This window comes from Anopheles darlingi, chromosome 2, assembly GCF_943734745.1.
Source record: "Anopheles darlingi chromosome 2, idAnoDarlMG_H_01, whole genome shotgun sequence".
Lineage (NCBI taxonomy): Eukaryota > Metazoa > Arthropoda > Insecta > Diptera > Culicidae > Anopheles > Anopheles darlingi.
This window is the reverse complement of record NC_064874.1, coordinates 13,478,648-13,499,271: the sequence shown is the minus strand read 5'-3', so window position 1 is coordinate 13,499,271 and position 20,624 is coordinate 13,478,648. Positions and strand designations below refer to the sequence as shown.

General features: G+C 52.1%; 1 protein-coding gene across 1 annotated transcript in view; it reads right to left on the bottom strand.

Annotated features, from left to right (window-relative positions):
* The window catches only part of LOC125950876 (uncharacterized), a 117,144-nt gene extending 97,781 nt beyond the window's left edge, over nucleotides 1–19,363 (bottom strand). The window contains exons 1-2 of the mRNA XM_049679256.1: nucleotides 19,224–19,363; nucleotides 17,436–17,965 (exon numbers count right to left, since the gene is read on the bottom strand). The gene's annotated coding sequence lies outside the window, so the exon portion shown is untranslated. The remainder of the gene's footprint in view (nucleotides 1–17,435; nucleotides 17,966–19,223) is intronic.
* Between the last annotated feature and the right edge of the window lie 1,261 nt (nucleotides 19,364–20,624).

Genomic DNA, 20,624 nt, shown 5'->3' with positions numbered 1-20,624 from the left:
GCGCAGTATCATTGGCGACACCTTCGGCTACCGTTCCTACTTCCGTCCCGTTATACAAATGCACACGCTTGAGATGAGAGAGCAAAAGTGGAATGGATTGAAAAAGTCACCTAACCTCACTTCCACACGTGGAAAAAGGTGCATACAGCTGTTTACGATGTAATTTAATTGCTTACAATGTAATTTTTCATCTCAGTCACTGCACTGTGCAGTTGAGGTAAGGGATCACACAGAAGGAACCGGCTCGTTTCGTCGGATTGGCGTGATACGAAGTTGCTTTTGGGCTGCTCTTCACCACTCGCCGTAGGCGTTTGTGGTGCACTGGTTGAAGATGCTTGATTCATATTTTCGATACGCACAGTGTCTTCACTGTTTAATCACTTTTTTAACTTTTAATCTACTCCTGAGAGAAGCAGAACAACAAATTCGATTTTGCACGCGCCAAAGTTTCACGAAAAAAACGCAATGCTTCTGGCTTGTCATTCTTAAGGATGAAAGTGAGGTTAGAGCAGTTTTTGGGCACGCATTATCAACACGTGTCCTTTGCAGGTGCACTAATTGATCGCATGGACGACATTCGTCATCCAAGTGTTTCATGGCTTTTACGAAAAAAGCAGAGTGTTCAATTATTATTCAGTGTATCATTCGATATTCTTGAACCGCGTAAATGATCCCATTTTGTCGCCATCTCTTGAGTAACGTTGCGTAATACCGAAAACCTTGCCATCGTTCTCTTGATACCAAGTAAATATCGACTTCCTCCCGCAGCACGAAACTCGAGTCTGGACGTTCTCCTTGTGTTCTACTGCCTTTCTACATCGAAGTAAACCTCGCTCGTCGGCACGTTAGCCAAGCCACCAAAGCGTTCAATGAAGCGGAACTTCAGCCTCCCCGGAGAACGGCACACACAGTGTTTCCATTCCGTGTTGGCGCCCGAGGCGCCCGGAAGACAAAATCCCAAGTTCAGCGAAACGGCCGGCCCCTGCGCCCATTTGGTGTCAACTGGAGCGGACAGCATCCAAAAACTAGCTGACACCGGCACCTTCTGCCGGCGCTAGCGAGCCACTATAAGAAGGTGCCAGAATCTCACGCGTCCGAAACGGGTGAGGGCGGTCCGGACGGAATTGAAACCGAGGACAACCAGGCCGGTTGTCTGCTGGCGAGTGCCATCGAGGTGAGTCATGGAGGATAGTATGGGTATTTTCAACTTCCACATCCAGCGCCGCGACCAACGCCGGGGTGGGGGGATCAACCGAAAACGGTTGAGTTGTGCTGAGTCAAAGCTGTCTTCCCGCGGTCGTTACACACGTCCGTCGAACCCGGCCCGGCGGACAATCAATCGACGATCACCGTTGGACCAGCACCCGGCTAGTGGTCCCAGTAAAGTAAAAACATCGCCTACGGGGCAGGTACGTGGTGGTTTGGCTTAACCCCTTGCCATCAAGGTTACCCAGCAACACGGAGTGTTGCGACTGTTATGCCCGTGATCCGGAGCACTCAGTTGCCTTGGCAACGTCCTTGACGGTAATTCAATCATTCCTCCTCCGGCTTCGGTCACCGAACAACCGAAAGGTGACGAAATAGGCTAATGCGAAAGGAATCAATGATTAATGAACCGCTAAAACCCGCAAGTCGACCGTACACAGGTTAATGTGCGCCCGTAAGCCCCCCGGCCCCTTAGGGGAGGAGGAGGTTTTAGGGATTATTACATTCGACTCGCAAAGACGCCCGCAGGCGATGCTTTCAATCGGACCCTCTGGTCCGGATTGCGTTCCGTTTAATGGGTGGGGCGGGGTGATGTGAGGCGAATTTGATCGACATCTCGGCTTCCGCGGCCCCGCGACCAGAAGCCGTAAAGAGTTAATTTGTTTTACACGCTATTAACCTCGACGCCGACCACCGTCTACCGCCCGCCTTCCGCCAATCCCTTTTCGGCCAACACGCCAATCGTCATGAGATGATGAGTCGACCGCGTCTTCATCCTTCATCCCCCCGCCCTTCTTCCTGCCTTCAACACACTCGTACTTCCTGCCTGTTCCGCCTCTACGCCTAATAATCATCGAGCCGAAGTGCGTAAAGCACCGTTTGGATATTCATGGTTCGCAGCGCTTCGTGACTTGCGGGACGCTCAGCGTGACAGCCCAGCCAGCATCTGGCAAACGAATCCCCGAAACCTTACGCCGACGCCTTTCCAGTGCTTGCCGCGCCTGAACCAGTGCCCCTTACTTTCCTGGTGAGAAACGATCTAGTTTTCTGGTGTAACGAGAGTAATTTCCTTTCTAAAATGGAATTTTTGACAGACCCCGGCACCGTTACACTCCTCGCGGACAGACACTTCGGTGTGAGCAGTGCCAGCCAAGCGGATTGTGGTTTTCTTACCGGCGTTTCATTCTTGTTCGTTCCCGCCCGAAAAAAAACCCTGGAGTCTGGCGGTTGCTTGCCTGCCTGCCAGCCGGTACGTTTTCATTTCATTTCGCGAGAGTTGATTTGCTTTGGATGGATTTTTTTCTTCTTCTCTCTCTACGTTTTCTGGGGGGGGTTTTTTGCAGTGTTCCCCTCTTCGCTTCTAGCACCGATGGCATGACGACGGATCGAAGGTGGCTTTGACAAACACGCCATCGTCGTTGCCGTGGTCGCGAGCACCGCGATCTTGCGCAGGCATCAAAAGGCACACAGCAGCTCCATGGCCTTAGCTGTCGAACTCCATCGGCTCTTTCTCTCTCTCTCTCTGCAATAGGCTCGTGTCTCGATAATTGGCACACCTTTTTTTGCCAATAAATCATGCCATCGTCCGTGAGCACGCGTGCTCGTGTGTGTGTGTGTGTGTGGGTTGGTTCAAGCAAAGGGGAGCGAACACGATCCAGCGGAACGCAATATATGATCGCGAAAGTTGCGATCGGCTGCCGCCGCTGAGGCTACGCCGTTAGCCGTCCCGGAGGCCTAACTATCCGTGCGACAGGTTTGTCCATTTGGGTTTTTTGAGCGCCCGTTTCGGTGGACATACATTAACGGATTTTTTTTTTCTCGTTCGTTCACCCTCCGTGTACTCCCCGCCTGAAAGTGCTGAAGCGCCGCCGTCAGCGATGTGTCGATTGTCTACACACGCCGTCTTTGACGTCTTGAATGGCTGTCAGGCGCGCTGGCGCGGTGTATTAAATAATGAATTGAGAGCTTTAAGTTGATACCACCACCAGAAGGGGTGGGTTCGAAGAGAACCTGTTGTTAGCACCCTTCCAAACCCCCCGGTCCGTACCATCCCCGTGCTGCCGTCTGTCTGTCACGAGCCTTCGCATTGCGTTGCGTTGGCCAAAAAGCGATCCAGGCTGCATTGCCGGCTGCCCGGGCGAAAATGATACTTTCGCCTCACAGAGAAAGTACTCGACGTCGTTTGGACCCCCTCGCGCCAATCATCACTGGTGGCCTCGTGGCATGGGCAATGAAGAAACATCGCGAGGGGTGCATCGCGTGCGTGTACATCCGTTTGTTCGCCCGGGTGTCGAGTCGACTCGAGAGGTTGCACTCACTCAGAAGGGTGGGCCATTGACTTGCCTTTCTGTTCGTTTGTTTTCTGTCTGGTTTTGGTGATTTGATTTGATTTTCCCGCCGCCGACCGCGAGCGAACACGTCAAAGGTTGGCGCTGCTTGGAGTTTGGTGAATTGGTTACCCATTATGGCGCCTAATTTCGATTGTGGTCGTTCACACCGTCACGCACACAAGATTACCCCTCGTCACAACAAGGTAAGGGAGAAGCAGACGGGGGGGAAAGACGTCCATCACCAAGCAGACAGCCGAGAGGAGACTGTCCGGGTGTCAGCGATAAGTGTCTGGCGAAGTGCCACTGAAGCTCTGGCGAAGATCTTCCCGGCACACGCAGGACACCCCCCAGGGGCCAGGGCGACATCACATCGCGCCGTCGTCATCAATAAGAAATGCTACATGCTAACGCGGTCAGGACATGTGAACAAGAGGATGCAAGGGCAGACAGCCGCAAAAAGAAGCTGACTGAAAAATGGTAACACACCCCACGACAGCCGGTAGCTGACCACTTGCCCGGCTGACGCAGGAAAAGCTGCAACGTCAGCCACGAAAAGCGAGCGAAGTGGACGTTGCGCAGGTCCGGGCATGGCCCGGTAATTGCCCCGCAACAGAAGAAGCCGCCAGCAGCAGAAACAGTAGCTTCCTTCATAGCGGCTTCCCTTCCCGTTCTTCGTTGGCGTCGAAATTGGTCGCGCGGAAGTCGCAGGAGTACGAGGCCCAAGTCCAGGCCCAGACCAACACCGTGAGGCTGCACTTTTCACGGTGTGGCATGTCCGGTGTGTCCGCGTGTGTGCACTCGGTGCAAGGAAACCCCTGGAGCGGCTGCTCTGTGTGTATGTGTGTAATTAACGGGCAGTTTGCTCATGTCTTCATTAGAGTGTACCACATTTATTAAGCTTTTACGGTACTTAATAACTCGACCCCGGTCATCGGCACCGTCGTCGTCGTCGTCGTCGCTGCCGCTGCCGCCTGCCAGATGTTCTACCGTACGTGCGTGCGTGCGTGCGTGCGTGCGTGCGTGTGTGCGTCATGGTCACACGAGATCGCGGCGCGGTCTGCCGGTGGAAGAAGATCCATCCAGCGTCACGGTGATGAAGATCACAAGCTTGGCGCGGTGCTGACGCCTCGCTACCTTTGGTGGCTGCTGGAGGCAATTGGCTCACACGCATCGCGGTCGCGGTCATGTGTGCGATGCGTCGCTGCTGCCGCCACACTCATTATTATATGGTTTGCCCTTTTCCACCGCCAAAGACAATTACAGCAAAACCGTGACACCGCCGACAGTCAGTTATGGACCGCCGAGAAGATGGACGCCCCTTTTCGGAGGATGGGAGTTCGTGAGTCGGTTGGCCAGTTCCCACACCCGGTTTGCTGGTGGGGTCCGCTGCAAGACGGATGTTGGATGGTGCATTTTTCGAGACCGACAAATCGAAATTACATAGACACACACACACGCCAGCTCATGCCAGTTTCGCGTTGCACAATTATAAACGCCGATTCGAGGTCAGGCCAGAGGCTGTTGGGTTGCATCTTAGCTCCACCAACCGGCCGGGACGGCGGCAAGAAGCAAACAGCTCATTTCGCGGCTATTTGCTCTAAAATGGAGGCCATCACCCGGGGGGAGGCATCATCATCATCTTCCTTCCTTCCTTCGCGCCTCACGCCAAGCTGCTCTCGAGGAAGGACACGCTGATGCCGCCACAGAGAAGATCGTGACGGGCACGAGGGGCCCGAAAGTGAAATGAGTGGTTCACTGGATAGGCCACCGAAAAGGTAAGGTGTGTGTGTATGTGTGTAGCACCACGCTATATGGTATGCTCTCGATGCCCGCGTTTGGTTTGGGTGAACGGCCACCTTCAAGCTGCCTCGGATGGGTTGGGCGAAGCACCACCTTGAAGAGATAATTATTGACGCTCTTCATCGCACTGTGCACCACTGAAGTGATTCTCCTTTCTACACCGTTGGTGCAATATACTAGTCTGTGGTTGGCGCAGCAGATAGACCTTCGGGCAAAGGCTCCGAAAAGGCATGGGGCGCATGTTGACGTGGGCATCGAGTGAAAGGTAAGTCGATCGTCGACGGATCGCTTTTTTGAATGGGCGCAAAATGGATCTTTGTTGCAGATCGATACGCGAATGTTTTTATTTCATCTTCTTCGTTTTTCTTGTTGTTCTCCTTCTAGCTCGTAATGGTGGTTCGGATATCGGATCGCAATGGAGTGTAGCAACGAGTCGAGAGGAGAAAATGTTTCACAAAACAGTAACAACGATCATGTTACGAGGTATGTCTGATCTAAGACGTCATTTGAATTTCACGTTCGAAGCGATTTGCGATAAAATCCAAGCAGGCCATGATCCAATGCAAACAATGGCCTCTCGGACGCAGCAACCATTTGGTTCATTACAATCTTCGAATGTAGTTTCATTTTTCACGTTTAACTTGAATCGCAAATGCTGGCCAGTGTTCAACGGCAATCAATTGTACAATCCAGTGAACTATCCATGAAGAAAGCTGTGTTTAAAGTACTTCCATTTTGTCAACGAACATCCCGGAGTATTCTTAGCTCTTCATACTACGGTTCTTTTGTTCAATTAGCCTGGTGAAAGATGCGCTCAGAGAAGCATAACCTACGAGAATGGCGAATCAAACATTAGCAATTCAAATAACGGATCCGATCTTAATCGAAAACCCTTCAACCATTTCTGTCATTCGCAGGCTACCTAATAGATGCTAGAACCTAAACAACGGACGGAGCTACGTGAATCATCCGGACTTCCTGTCTCACCACTCACTCACCATGACACGCGGACACACCGAAGCCCGTAGGCAGTGATCACGACGCCCGTCGAAATGCGGAATCTAAATTTAAATCAATTATTAACGAGACGCAACTGTTGAAAGACAAACAACAACCAGCGAAAAAGGTATGTTCCTACCGTTGAACCCCCCCATGTTGTACCATGTTTAATTTGTCGCCGATGCGTTGCGCCCCGCCTCTGCCCTGCCGCTCCATCGGACTCCTGTCGTCGATGCTCGCCCACCAGCAACACGGAGCGTAGAATCGGGACAGCAGCTGCTTCACATACAGCGCATGTCGAGAAGACATAGAAACATGAGAGTACCCGAGAACATACCGAACGGGACACGCGTCTGGGGACACGTCCAGCCCCTCTTACCTTTTTCCAAAAGGGGTTCAAAATTCTACCAAAAACCTCTAATCGTCCATTTTTCATCTAACCAATTGGTGCCGCGCAACGAAATGATCGTTTCCAGGGAAGAGGGGCGAGTTCTGTTGGTAGTTTAGAAGACCATTTCCCTTCCAGTGACCGTGGGAGTGGCGTGTTCGTCTGTCATGTCGAGAACACCGGCGTACCCTGCACTTCCTCCCTCTACACGTCCACTTTCATCTCCCGGCAGTGGCACGTGTGTTTGCTGCGCGCCCCGGCGTTCTAAACAAACACCTCCAGGACGCCAAATGATGGAGGCGAACCAACCAGCTCAATAACCCGGAGTTTCTTCGTTCGCGAGTCGCTCGCATAAAAGCGAAGATAAATGGCCAATATATCATCGCGCGATTTGAGTCTGGCGCAGGGCTACGGGAGGGAACAACGACCAGAACCACCCCCAGGGGCTCACCCAGTCCACCCATTCCCTTTCACCTATTCATTCACTCGAGCAGCCCCGCAACCCCTTGTCGTCGTCGTCGGCCGGTCGTTTGCCCGAATTCTAAATCGACCGAAAACCGGGAACCGGGAACGGGAATGTAATGAGTCGGAAGTCGGAGGTACCGTGACAGAAGCGGAGCGGAGCGGGCACTTAAAAAATGGTGAAAATTCCCCCTCTCTCCCGCCCCCACCTCCCATCAACCCCCGGTACGTCAGTTGCAGAATGAATTTAATGGGAAATGAACACGTGTCCAACGCCATAACGGGGCAACTCGAGAATGATTTAACCCAAAGTGGTCGTTCCCGTGGGAGAGGGGTGGGGGAGGCGGGTACCTCTCAGGTGTTAGGTTGTTCCTCACTTGTGTTGCACGTTACGCTCGGTTGCGTCTCCGCCGACCGACGGCGATTCAGTCCAGTCGCATCGTCACGGAAGTCGACAAGGGCCATCCCACGCCGGGCCGTCTGCCCTGTTCCAACTGGCAACCAACAAACCCTCCCCCCTCCTGCCAAGCGATGATGAAACTCAAGCACGCGCTTCTCACGATCGCCCACCAACTCCCCCTCTTCTCATTCGATTGCATGACATTTTCGGTTCCATCCGGTTTTAACCATCACCATCACTCACACACACACACGAGCGCGCGCATATTTGTGCGGGTGGGAGCATCTATCAATGGAACTAAAATGGGGGGGAAAGGGAATCGATCGAACAGCCCGGCACACCGAGCGCGATCGTCGCGTGACGCTGTTTGATAATGGCCCGGCTCCACCATCCCCTTGGGGTCCCAGAAGGGTTTCACTTTCACGCTGCTGGCCAAAAACAACCATCTCATCCCATCCCATCCCATCCCATCCAATCCGATCCGATCGTGACTGCGAGGGCTCGGAGGACCGTTCGATCGATCGCGCTCCATTGAGTTTCTCTTTCTTCGATGCTCTCGAGAAATGCACTTTCGCGGTCGCACCTTCAAATGCAAACCGCCGCGACGGCAGGTGGAATCCCGGAACTCACTCCGATTCCAGCCATTCTCCGCGATGTTGGCGACCGATGCCTATCGGACACGTAACCCGTGCGTAGAAAGTTCAATGGCGGCGCGAGAGCGCAAGAGCTCTGCTCTTATCGTTTCTCCACTCTTCGTGCATCGTGCTGGGGTGTTTTTTTTTTGCATCAACGTGATGCTTTGACATTGCGTAAGGTGTTGTTGTTGTGTTTATCTTCAATCCAACGCAAGTACATTAAAATTAGCCTTGAGGAGGCCTTGTTTAATGCCTGCATTTGAACCATGGTGGATAGTGTTTATACCGTTGTGTAGACAAACTTATCGCATCAACCAGTTTGATGCAGCAACTCTAATTAGCATTTATTTCAACAGTTCGCTGTTGAAATGATTCCATCCAATAACAGCCCAGTTACGCCGTCATTGCTTTTGCTTATGAATAATTGAACATCTCAACACGAGCCGTTCAAGTCACTCATCATCGGAAGGTTGGTAGAACAGTTCAGATCGGTTATAATCCTTTTAGTCGACTGCAACGAGCAACACCATCCGTGTGATTAGATAGCGCAGAGACCAACAATAGAACCACACGCGAGGCTCAAACAGAACCACCGGTTCGCGTTCCAGGTTCGTGGCCGCTGGCAACCAACAGCCAGGCATAGACACAGAGCTGCGGCCGCGTGGAAATGACAAACGTTTTATTGTTTACCGTTCAAAGCCGTATCCCAGGCCTACGGGGTGCTACTGCCGATGATGAAAAGAGGCGCGTCAGAGCCGGGGGGAAAGGGGTTGGGGATAGAGGAACCTGTTGTCTATCTAATATTCATGCGGCTCATTGCACGCTGTGTCCGGGACCACCAGGAGCAGTGGCGCCCCACTCTCTCTCGCTCTCTGTCTCCGGTGGGACTCCGGGCTAGTCCGTGGTTTTCCGCTTTTATGTATTGCCCCACAACAATGGCAAACGGTAACATGGATAGGACGGATAGAACACAACAACAATGTGAAGAGAATGGGGGGGGGGGAAAAACTCCCCCAACAAACATCATGTAACATGTCCTGTCAGCACGTATCCTGCCGCAATCCAGTGGACGACGCGAGAGGTGGGGACGATGTACGTATGTGTGTGTGTGTACGCCACGTGGCTAACCAATTTTGATTCCCACCTGATTTGAGCGACCACAACCAGCGTAACACGAACGGTATGTATACGGCCTGCTTCCGATGTGTGTCATGTCACAACAGTATCCTGCGGCGATTGTCCACCATACCCCCATCCCTGAAATCCTCCTCTCCCCCTCCATGCGCTACCGAACATGACAAAGGATTGGACTAGTGGAAAGGGTTCCAGCGGGGTGTGTGTGTGTGGTATCAAACGCTGTAATCGTGATCATACGATAGCCTCGAGGACCCTTTCATTCGTCATTCGCGTTGTCACAACAGGACATCGACATTCGACATTCGACGAGGGGTGTGTGTGTGTGTGTGTGTGGCAAAAGGGGGGAGTCCCAACATGTCGCCTCAACCTTCGCGAGGCGAGGTGGCAACGTCCTGTGGGAAATTAATTTCAAAACAATATTAGTGTCCACGACGACAAACGAAAACAGCGGACAAATCAAATTGAACTCACCGGCTCAATCCGTCGACAGGTACGAGAACGGAATGGACATAATGGAAAGACCGGCTCTCAAGCGTTCCAAGTGGAGTGTGTGGTGCGTCTCCACGGAACGTTTATTAATTCGGAAGCTTCACCGAAACGCTCCACCGAACCGCGGCCGTAACAATAGACGAGTCTCATCTAGCTAGCCTTAAAACCATTCCTCCATTCCGGAAGCTACAGAAAAAGGAAGCAACCGAAACACAGAATATGCCCGCGCCCGAAAAGTCCACTCGGCAGAAGCGCACACGCCGGTGGATCGGATTTTAATCAACCTTCTCACGGCAGCCCGCCGGCGGCACCATTGTTTGGCGACTCAACTTTTTGGGATGGACCTTATGGAGAGGAGGGACAAGTGATACAGGCGACAGGCAGGCGACCCGCGGAAAAGTGCGCGGAAATGTTACTTTTCGCAGAACGAGAACAACAGCCACTCGAAGGTCGCGCACTCGGCGGTAAATCGAGCAGCCGCCGACGTCCGGATCACCGCCGGAGTCAGGGAACGGAATCGGTAATAACCACCGAAGGATGCCGGCCATTTGCACAATGGCCGCTTTGCTCGCTTTGCTTTGGAGATGAATACGGGCCCGGCTGTTTAGAGAGCTGAAGCACGCCCCCCCGGTCGGGCCATAAAAATCGATTCCAACGTCCCGGATCAGCAGGATACCGACAGGGCGGGCCCGTCTACAATGTTACGAGATGAAGATCCGCCGGCAACGATGGCAGCGGTCACTTTGCGCGGATGTAAATGACAGGAGAGAAAAAAAAGAAACGAGCAGCAGCAGCAGCAGCAGCAACGACGGAGAGATAGAAAGATGGAAATTGTGGCGACATTATTCACCATTCAGCAGCATCGCGGCGTGACACAACGCAGCCACGGCCACGATTGATAGGACGATGACGGCACGTCAAACTGAAAATACACATTCCACCGGGCAACGGACCCGGCCTACGGCGCCAGACTGGTTTCTGCTGGCCAGAAGCACCACCACCACCGGAACCTGGGCACCGGAGGGAAAAGCATATAATTTACATAAAGCTGTGGAAATCGATCTGCTAATTGACCGCCATGTTCCGACACGCCGTGTCGCGCCGCGTCGTATCCTCTGGGCGGTCCGGGAGCCCGGGAGATGATTGATTTTTCAAATGACCCACCTCGGTACCTACTACCACCAGCGTGGGTCTCCTAGCTCCGGAGTAATCTTGTTGGCTATGGCTTTTTATGAACGCCACCGGTAGCCAAACACAGGAACTCAGCGTTCGGTAAGAGTGTGAGCCGTGTGTAAACAGTCAGACCAGACCCCGGGAGAGGCAACCTGCTGCTGCTGCTGCTACTGGTGTGCGCCTCCGGTGGACCGGAGATTAGGATGGAAGTCCCGGCTACATCGATTTCATTATCGAACAGTTTAATAAGTCGCACGGAAAGGAAATCGCTTCGGTCGCTTTTCCCAGTTCCCGCTGGCCCTGCGGCGAAGAGGAGAAAAGTCAACGAGCGAACGAAGCAACCGTACGTGGCACACGCTGCTACTGCCTAGTGCTGATGCTGTAACAAGATCATTCCCGGTGTGCAGTCCTCCTGCAACAAACAACCTTTCCTACTTGAGCGACCACCGAACCGAAGAAACGGTACTTCATTAGCGACGCAAAAACACTAAGCAAATGCTTGTCTTGAGAACCTCCTCTTGGTGCTCGAGATAACTGGCTTCCCTACTTCACTCGCTGGTGTGCAGTCCCGGCGCAACGATTCGTCGGAATGAACGATTGCTCGACGCCACCACCACCAAGAGGAGCAGCGGAGCGCATCGCAAACCGCACACCATATTCCGTCCGCCCGGTGTCACGACACGCGAATTGCGAATCATTCGAGGCGCCCGAAATCGCGTCGAAACGTAGCCATAATCGTGGCCATGTTTTAATTATGCAAAACTCGCAACACAACGAAAAGAAGATTTCGAGGGAAAGAGTACTCGCGACTAAAATCGCGGCATCGTCAAGATCGTGATGCTGTGGCTGTGTGCTTCTGTGGCTGGTTGTTCAGAGGAATGATGCATTAGGCAAGCATTGCTTGCCAAGATGCTGCGGTGTGTGTGGCAACAACCCGCCATGCACTCGCACGGTGGTACTGCAAATGAAGCCGATGGAAATAGTTGCGTTCGCAGGAAGGATTCTAAATGGGGAAAGGAACCGTCGTTGTCGAACCGTTGGTGTCGTTGTTGAATCGTTATGTTGAAAGAAATGAGCAGCACAAATGTGTGCATGTTATGACATGACAACAAGCGACTAATCACTAATCACCGCATGACAGCATGAGCCTCGGCAACCTGTCACTTTTCCACTGCACAGCATGCATGCGATCTTCGCCGCTGTCCCAAGATCAAGATTCGACCGCACATGGGTAACCTCCAGCCCTCGAGCATCTCATTGCACGAGCGTCATTTTCCTTCTCGCCAAGGCAAGCGAGCCATTTTCTCGCAACACAGCTTGGTTTGACTGCGCCAAGTTGGGCGTTGAAGGCTTTGCGCCAAGGGAAAACCGAGAAGAAGACAAAAAAAGGGAAAAGGACGGTGGAAACACGTGAAAAAGTGAAGAGTGAACTTACACCGGGCGGGCGCGAGCGCGCTCGTGTGTGGCCGCGACTCAAAATTAGACTCTGCGGCGGCCTGCGCCACGGCCAACGACCGCAACACTAAAATGCAAAAGTAATTAACCCTCAGCAAGAACCTCCGGAGGCGAACCCCCCCGGAGGTGGCAACACAACTCACCGGTGCTCGCGTGGCCTCCCGCCTCCGGCCTCCGGTTCACCTCCAGGGCAACAGATAAGGGATCGCATCGCCCGCGCTGCGGTGGCTACCGCATTCGGTGGAAGGTGGGTGGAAAAAAAGGGTGGGAGAGGGGTTTCTTTTTCGCCAACTTAAAACTACACCCCTTCTCCTGCCCTGGCCTGCCTCCCCCAAAAAAAAAACGCTAGTTGGTAGCGGATGATCTTGATTGCGCCCATCACTCTCTGCACTCACACAAAGTAACATCCGGCACTACACTCTGGTTCCGGTGCAAGGGTGAATTCTGGGGTCAGAGCAGTCTGACAGAACGGACTTTTCGTGTCGGTTCTTCGAAAGAAAAAAAAAATCGGGAAAATAAATAAATAGAAGAAAGCTGGATGAGAAACGGGTTGCATCGTGATAAGGGCCCCCGGGGTGGTGTACCCAGGTCAAAGCCCACGATGACACACAGTGAAGCGACGGCATCATCAGCGTCACACCCCAGCGCAGGAATGCAATTTGGAATCCCTGGACGCCGTAGCCAAGCGGTGCAAAGTACTGCAAACACTTCGGTTCGGTGATAAGAAAAAGTCAAACTTCTCAAGAGCCTTACAATCCGCCGAGGTTCGCAAAAAAAAACAGGGAAAAAAAGAAAAAGGGAGAAGAGGAAAGTAGATTATCGTCCAGCATCCGAACCCTGCCTCCCCCACACCACGGCGACCATGGAGCTGCTGTCGATGGAAAGATCCACGATAGTTACGAAAAGCGAAGGCGAAGGTGAACCAAAACCCATTTCCCCGGACGGAACACAATGAAATATTCAACAACAACAGCAGCAGCAGCAGCACTCACTACTACTTGACTCTCAAGGAGTGCACGTTCGTTAGCATCCTTTAGCGTCGAAATCCCCTCCCGTTGGCGACCATTGTTCCACACCACGATGATGACGACGACGAATGGTCGGGGATTCCGGTGGGCAGCAGAACATTTATTGCACTCGCTTAAGATATCTTAATTGGAGTGTACCGACTGTCGGCCACCGTGGGACTGCAGATCGGACGTCGTCCTAGCCCCCCCCCCCCCCCTCCTTTGTTCTGGGACGAAACAGGACGAAAAACCGGAAGCAACTGGCTAAATATTTAAAGCCTTTCCCGGGACCGCCATCGTGCTGTTGGTCCGGTTGGCAGCGAGCCAATTCTTGCCACAACTTCACCACCGGACCTCACGTCCGAACGCCATATCGCTGCCACCACCTCCACCACCACCTACAACGGGGTATCCGGTTTAAGGAGAACTTCCCGGGACAAGGTACGTCGACTGCCTGATGGCTAAAGTTCATAAAGTTGATTGAAAACTTCCGGAAACCAGTACCAGCGCACCTTCACCAGGGGAACGTGGATAGAGGGGACGGAAGCCGGAGTGAAATACAATATTCAATATGACAACAAATCGGATACAATTACTTCTTCCTCTACTTTTGCATCTTCCACGTCTGCGGATGATCTTCACGTCCCACCGGCCATGACCTTGGGATGAAGTCGAGATCTCGCTTTTGATGTGGGCTCCCAGTTCCTAGTTGCACCTTTCGTAGAAACCCCGGGGGGCGATAAAACAGTAAAGTTATGCTTCCGACGTGTTAGTGCTCCTTCGAAACCTAATGCTACGTTTGTCGTTCACCCACATTGGGGATGAATAATCATTTCCGTCGTTTCCGAACGATATCTCGCATTTGAAGTAGTTTCAAGGTTCCTACGCTCAAACTTTTACTCTATACAATCGCGATAGTTGTATCGCTACACCCCATTAACACATATACCCCAATAAGATACCTTTATTGACCTATTGAAAACGCTTAAAAGGTCATTAGCTATGGACTAATCCGACCGTACAGTGCGGATTTATGCTTTGATCCACACCACAACACAAATCAATCATCTAATCCGTCACACACCAGGGCGCGGTGGTGACCATTTATGGTGGCAGCATAACAGTTAGAGCTTCGATCAAATGAAATGCAATCAAGATTGAAATCGATTGATCGATTTGTCGAAAGAGCTGACCAAACAACACCAGAAGCTGTTGCTCGATCGTTTCTCGATAAGCAAATAACGCGACGCCATGTTTGTTTGTTTGTTTGTTTGAAATTGACATTTGTAATGCATTTGAACAGAGTGGACATTCGCGACGGGAAATCTATTTAAAGGCTATCTCGCGGGCCTTAAAACGAAACGAACCGGATTGTGAATCACAAGAACCACCAGCTATGCGTCCTCTATCCCCCCACCCAGGTAGCTTCCAGTTAATCATCTGTGTTAATTAAGAGTTCATCGCTTCCCGAGTCGTGTATCCAGCGAACCGGTTGGGGATGTCCGGCAAAGTGCAACGCTCGCTAGAACACCGATTACACCAGCGATGCCAGCGACCTTGCAGCAGCAGCAGCAGCAGTAGGACCATCAACAGAACTCGCTCCGGATGCACCTTTATCCCCCAAAGCAATTATCCTCCCAGATCGGATCGGAGATCTCCCATCGACCACCCAGCCCCCCCTGTGGATGGCGCAGAGAGAGAGAGTACAGACCAGAGAGAGTCTCTGGTCACTTCGGAAGTTTGTCTAGCTTGGCATCGCGGCATGGAACAGCCAAACAGCGTAACACACCAAGCGACAAACCAACACCCCTCCCGGGGTAAGGTGATCCACACTTCCGCTGACTGGCCAAAGTCACGGATCGACCCCTCGCCACACACACATACACACATAGCATCGCCGGACTGGAGCATTATGCATGTGTGTGCGCGGCTCCACACTTCGTCGAGAGCGCTCGAACAGGTTCAATGCTCCCGGGGTGCCGGCCATCGCCTGGCTGCTGACCATTGCCCATGGGGGTCTCTCTCTCTCTCCGTTTCTCGTTCTCGCTCCTACCAGCTCCACCTTGTGTTGGGGCGCTCGGGGGAGCAGCAGCACCACCCCCGGGGACTGTTCCATGTTGAAGCATAATTTGAGCCTCGCCCCAAAGAGAACCGAGCTCGGTCGGTCGGTCGCTCGCTCGGTTGGTCCGGTCCGGTCCGGTCGCTCGCTCGTGCTGGCCCCAAAGAGGCGCTGCGAAGAGCACGTGGTGTGGCGAATGGCGAAAGAAGCATGAAGCATAGCCGAGACGATCACACAACATATCCGCGCCGCGATGCGAGAAGCGAACGAACGAACGAATCGGAATGGACAGAACCAAAGAACCAGAAACGATGGGGCCTCTCGAGCTGACCCCAGGGTGGGTCTAGCGAATTGTAAATGAAAGAAACACAAAGGCAAACCCAACCACGCCGTGCCGTGTGGTCAAAAAGTGGCCAAACCATGAAATAAGGCAAGAAGGCAGTAGAAGGAGGCATACGTTAACCGGTGGTAGCATTAGGCACAGCGCCACAACACCACCACCACAAAGCTATGGGCGCACATATCATTATCATAGTTTATGCAAAAGCAACGCCACAGATTGAAGTGCTACGATGGTGGGGATGCCGTTCCGGGATACACTTTTTTTTGTCCAAAAATAAAAGCAAAAGAAAAACCCTTCAATCAGATGCAACGATCATTAGACAAATGGCAATGGCTGCTTTACACCGCTTTTTAACGATGCAGTTAAGCATTCGTTTGGCTAATGTTTTGCGTCGACAATTAGGTGAATCCTTGTGCTTACAATAAAGTTGTACAAACATGAATTTCAAATTTTAAGCATTCGACCCAAAACATTACAATATGGATCAAGAAGAAATACATAATGCAATGTATTTCATCAAACCGTAGGCCAATGTTCCAGTTTTCCGATAAATCGTCGTCGAAGTGGACAAACAACAGGACTTTCAATTCCAGCAGCCAGCAAGGCAACCTTTCCACAAAACCACACCGACATACACACACATACACACAGCCAGAAATGTAACTCTGACCAGTCCACTTCTTGGTATCCATTTCATCTCCAGGTCCGGGCGTCTGCGTGCGACCGAAGAGAGAGAGAGCATGTCGCCAACCCCAGGAGTCGTGGGTCCTTCGCTTGCCCAACCCCCCCACCAAAAACCCTCGAGAGTCCATTCCTCCTCTCCACCATACACACACACACACACTCCCATACACAACCACACGGTCGCCGGTCCCAATGGTCCTTTCTTGGATGCGAAAGCGTGTCCGACATCGTCCGCACGGCCACTTGTTGCTTCACTTCCACTGTTGCCCAGGCCAGGCGCTGGCACAACCGAATCCTTCGTGTCCGAAGCGCCAGCAGCCACCAGCCAGCAGCCAGCAGCCATCCTGCCCTTGCACCGTTTGCGTTTGTTTATCATTTTTACTTTGACTTCCACGACGTCGACGTCGTCCCTGTAGTGGGTGGTGGGTGGTTTTTGCAGAGCTGCTGGGAGTGATCCTTCTGGGCAAAACCGCCAGCTTAAAGGGACCGGAGCTGAACCTAGAGGAGGAGTTCAATGATTGTCACATAGCTGTCAGTTGCCAGTATCCTGCAGACCGCGGGGAAACCTGTTCCAGCCACAAGTCTCGTGACCGGCGAGAGGACAAACGCACACTTCGACATAGAGGGCGAGCGCGTCTTGTGGTCAGCGGCAACTGACAACTGACCGCACCTTCACCGACTGTCAACTGGAGGTGTGGAGGTGTGCTTCGAGGGGCCCATTATCGTCCATTATCGTGAGGTAGTTAATTAAAAATGTAATGCGATAATTGCGCAACGACCGCCATGGCGCTTCAAATCACCGGGGCGCGCCAGAGAACAGAACAGAAGCTTAAAGCAAAAGAATCCTGAAGGACCGACGACAACCTACCTTTTGTGGCGCGATTGCTCTTCGCCGCTCGCTCGCTGAACTGAGAACTGAGGGTCTCCGGCGTCTAGCACGTTCAAAACACCAGGCAAGAGGTCCCTCTTGGTCTGATTGAATACCACGACGACGACGACGACGACGACGTCAACACACTATAGTCGGCACGCCGTCGAAACGGCCCTCCCTCGCAGACGTACACGTCACTTCCGCCCTTCTGGCTTCTTCTTCTGCTTCTTCTTGCAAGCGTCTGCCGCCGTCGTCGCTACGGCTGGTGGCTGGCGCTGCACTTTAATTGCTTTCCATTCAACACTTGCGGTTGCCTTGACGGTTTTGATTCGCTGCACCTCGCAATGAAACCGCGAAACCGCGACACACACACACACACACGCGCCGAGGGCACACTCACACACAAACACTGTGATTTAAGGAGCACTCTTTCGCCGAAAGATGCCTTTTTGGGCGCCCCGGAACACGCTGTCACACTAAGAACCACTGGAGCACAATTATCACTTCACGAAAGCGAACGCAAAACACTGCATCGACAGAGGGAGAGAGAGATTGAGAGAGAGTGAGAAAGAGAGAAAGGAACAAAAAGGTGGATAAAACAGCGAAATCAAGTGACTCCATCTAAGTAGAAGCATAATGGAGAAAAAGGGAAAACGGGAATCCCCGGTGGGGACTGCAATTGCCGGGCGAGAAAGGGGCGCCTCTTTCGCGCCAAAGACCTTCGCATCCGGGATCTTCTGGTCTTGGGGGACGGGATGGATCTTCTGGAGCACCGACGAGCATTCCACGTCTGCTGTTTCGCGTAAGGGCGAACCATGAGGGTGTTCGATCATGAGGGAACCGAACCAGCCAGGCCCAACTCCAATTGCAGTAAAATCGATCGAAAAACCGGTTTTGTGCGGCATCGAAACCGGCAGCCAGCAGATGGAGAAGCAGACAGAGAGACAGACAGAGAGAGAGAGAGAAAGAGAGCGTGCCAATGCAAGATCATGCCACCAGGACTCGACGAGCGGAACATTTCCACGGCACACGGCCACTGGGCTGGACTGGACACACCGATTAAATCCGGTTTCCGGTCCGAAATGGTCCATCAACAACGCGTTCACGCAATCCTTGCCGGAGCATCGCCGTTTGAAGCAGTTGGCCAATCCAACCCTATTTGGTGCCGCCCAAAAAATGCGACAATCCGGATGCTGGCGTTGCGATCAGAATTCAAAACATGCCAGCGTTAGAACGGACAACATCAAAACAGTCACAATTAGCATAAATATTGATCGCAACGCTGCGGCCATCGGCCGCGTCTGATCGGACACCGTAGCAGACACAGAGACACACACACATGTACACACACACCAAGGTGATCTTCTTCAGCTGGTTCAATGGGAGAGGAAACCGGTAGAAAAGCTCGAAGAAAACAAGTTTCTCGCGTTCACCACGCGCGATCTCGCGAGTCGTCGTCGTCGCCGTCGATGGTTTTGTGTTGGAACGGCTTTTTTCCTCTGTTTTGGGGAAGCAAACTCTACTCAACCGGCAAACCGCATCCGACATGTACCCACTCGTCGGTCATCGAAATGCTTCTTTTCAATCACCACCCGGTTGGCGGATTGTCGTGTCGTGGACACTGCGTTCCGGTGCGACACTTCCTTTTCACTTCTTGCAACCTTGGGAACACCACCGGACCACCGGATTCCGGAACCGAAAACACACACCCAGAACACACCGGGACTAAAGGAACACAGAACACGATAAAAAAAAAACAACACAAGATGCCAAGTTCGCGCGTACCTTTGATGCTGGTGATGCTGGCGGTGTTGTCGCCGCGTCTAGCGCGTTGTGGAAACCGTCCGGTGTGTAAGCGGAACGACTTATGCTGGCTGCTTGCTGGGAACCGACGACGACGACAACGACAGCTTTTCTGCTTCTGTGACCACCGAAGCCCGAACACGAACTGCTGGCTAAGCGAAGCTGGCGGCGCGTGGTATGTTCCGTGTTTGGTTCGCGTTCGTGTCTTGGAGTCCGAGCACACGGCACTTTCCTGACACCGTTCGGCCGCGGCGCTACGAAGCGTGAAAGAGAAATGAGCACCCACTGCCCACGGTGGGTGAACCCCTGGTGGAAAACCGGCGTTTTCCAAACTAGCTAGCCCTCCCCTCCCACAAGAAAACCATAACCTACACCATGCATTCGGTTCGTAGCGTAAAGAAGGGGAACAGAGAAATTGTTCCCGGTGTGGAGACAATTCGACTTTTGTTAACCTACTTCAATTGTTATTTCGTTTCTTTATGATAATCGAACATCATTAGATGATTTAAAAAAAAAACTAATTAAAGATAAACATTTCATAATTTGGTTAGTAATTCAATTTGTTTAATGTGTCTGAATTAAAACATACCACAGATGCTATTTAAATAATTTTAAATAGTGTTCTTGCTAATAATTAAATACTACAAATAGTTTTACTAACCTCGCTCAAGGAATAGTCGTCCTTTTTGCACAGGATTTACGCCTTTAGCACTTGAAAACAGAAAGCAGCAATTGGTTTAACATAATATTAGTTAATAGTTATTTTAGTTAACATTTATTAGGACTAAATTACACTAATAAATCCATTAAATTTAAACAAACAAAGCCAACCATCAACCAAAATTAAGAAATGTGCGAACGATAGTGAAAGAATCTCAGCAACCGAGAAGCAGCGAGTTCATCCGAGTAGCCGCCGATCGCACGTGCTCGCGCGAGTAGTAGTAGTACACTTCGCTTCGGGCTTCGGGTAGTATTCGGGCGCCGCCCGGCATGAACACCCGGAGCACGTGGGAAAGCGAGCATGCGGCCGAAGCATAAGAGGCTGCTTCTTGCTGCACACCGCGGCCAATCTTTCACTCGATCGCTCGAACTCCCTTTTCTCTCTCTTTCTCTCTCTCTCTCACTCCATTTCTGGATTTTCATGCATTTTCCGATTGTGGCAAGCAGCGAGACTAATTGATCGGTCTACGAGGTGAGCATCATGGGAATGTTTCGTTCCAAAGGCCTTCCCCTTGGGGGCATCATCCGCTCCCCCTGAAAACGCGGGAATCATTGTTGACTCCCGCGGTTACGGCGACAGTTTCGGAACGGGGTTTCGATTCGTAACGCCACGGACGCATCCGCCACTTTGCGGCAAATCATTTGAACTCCCGCTCAGGGGGA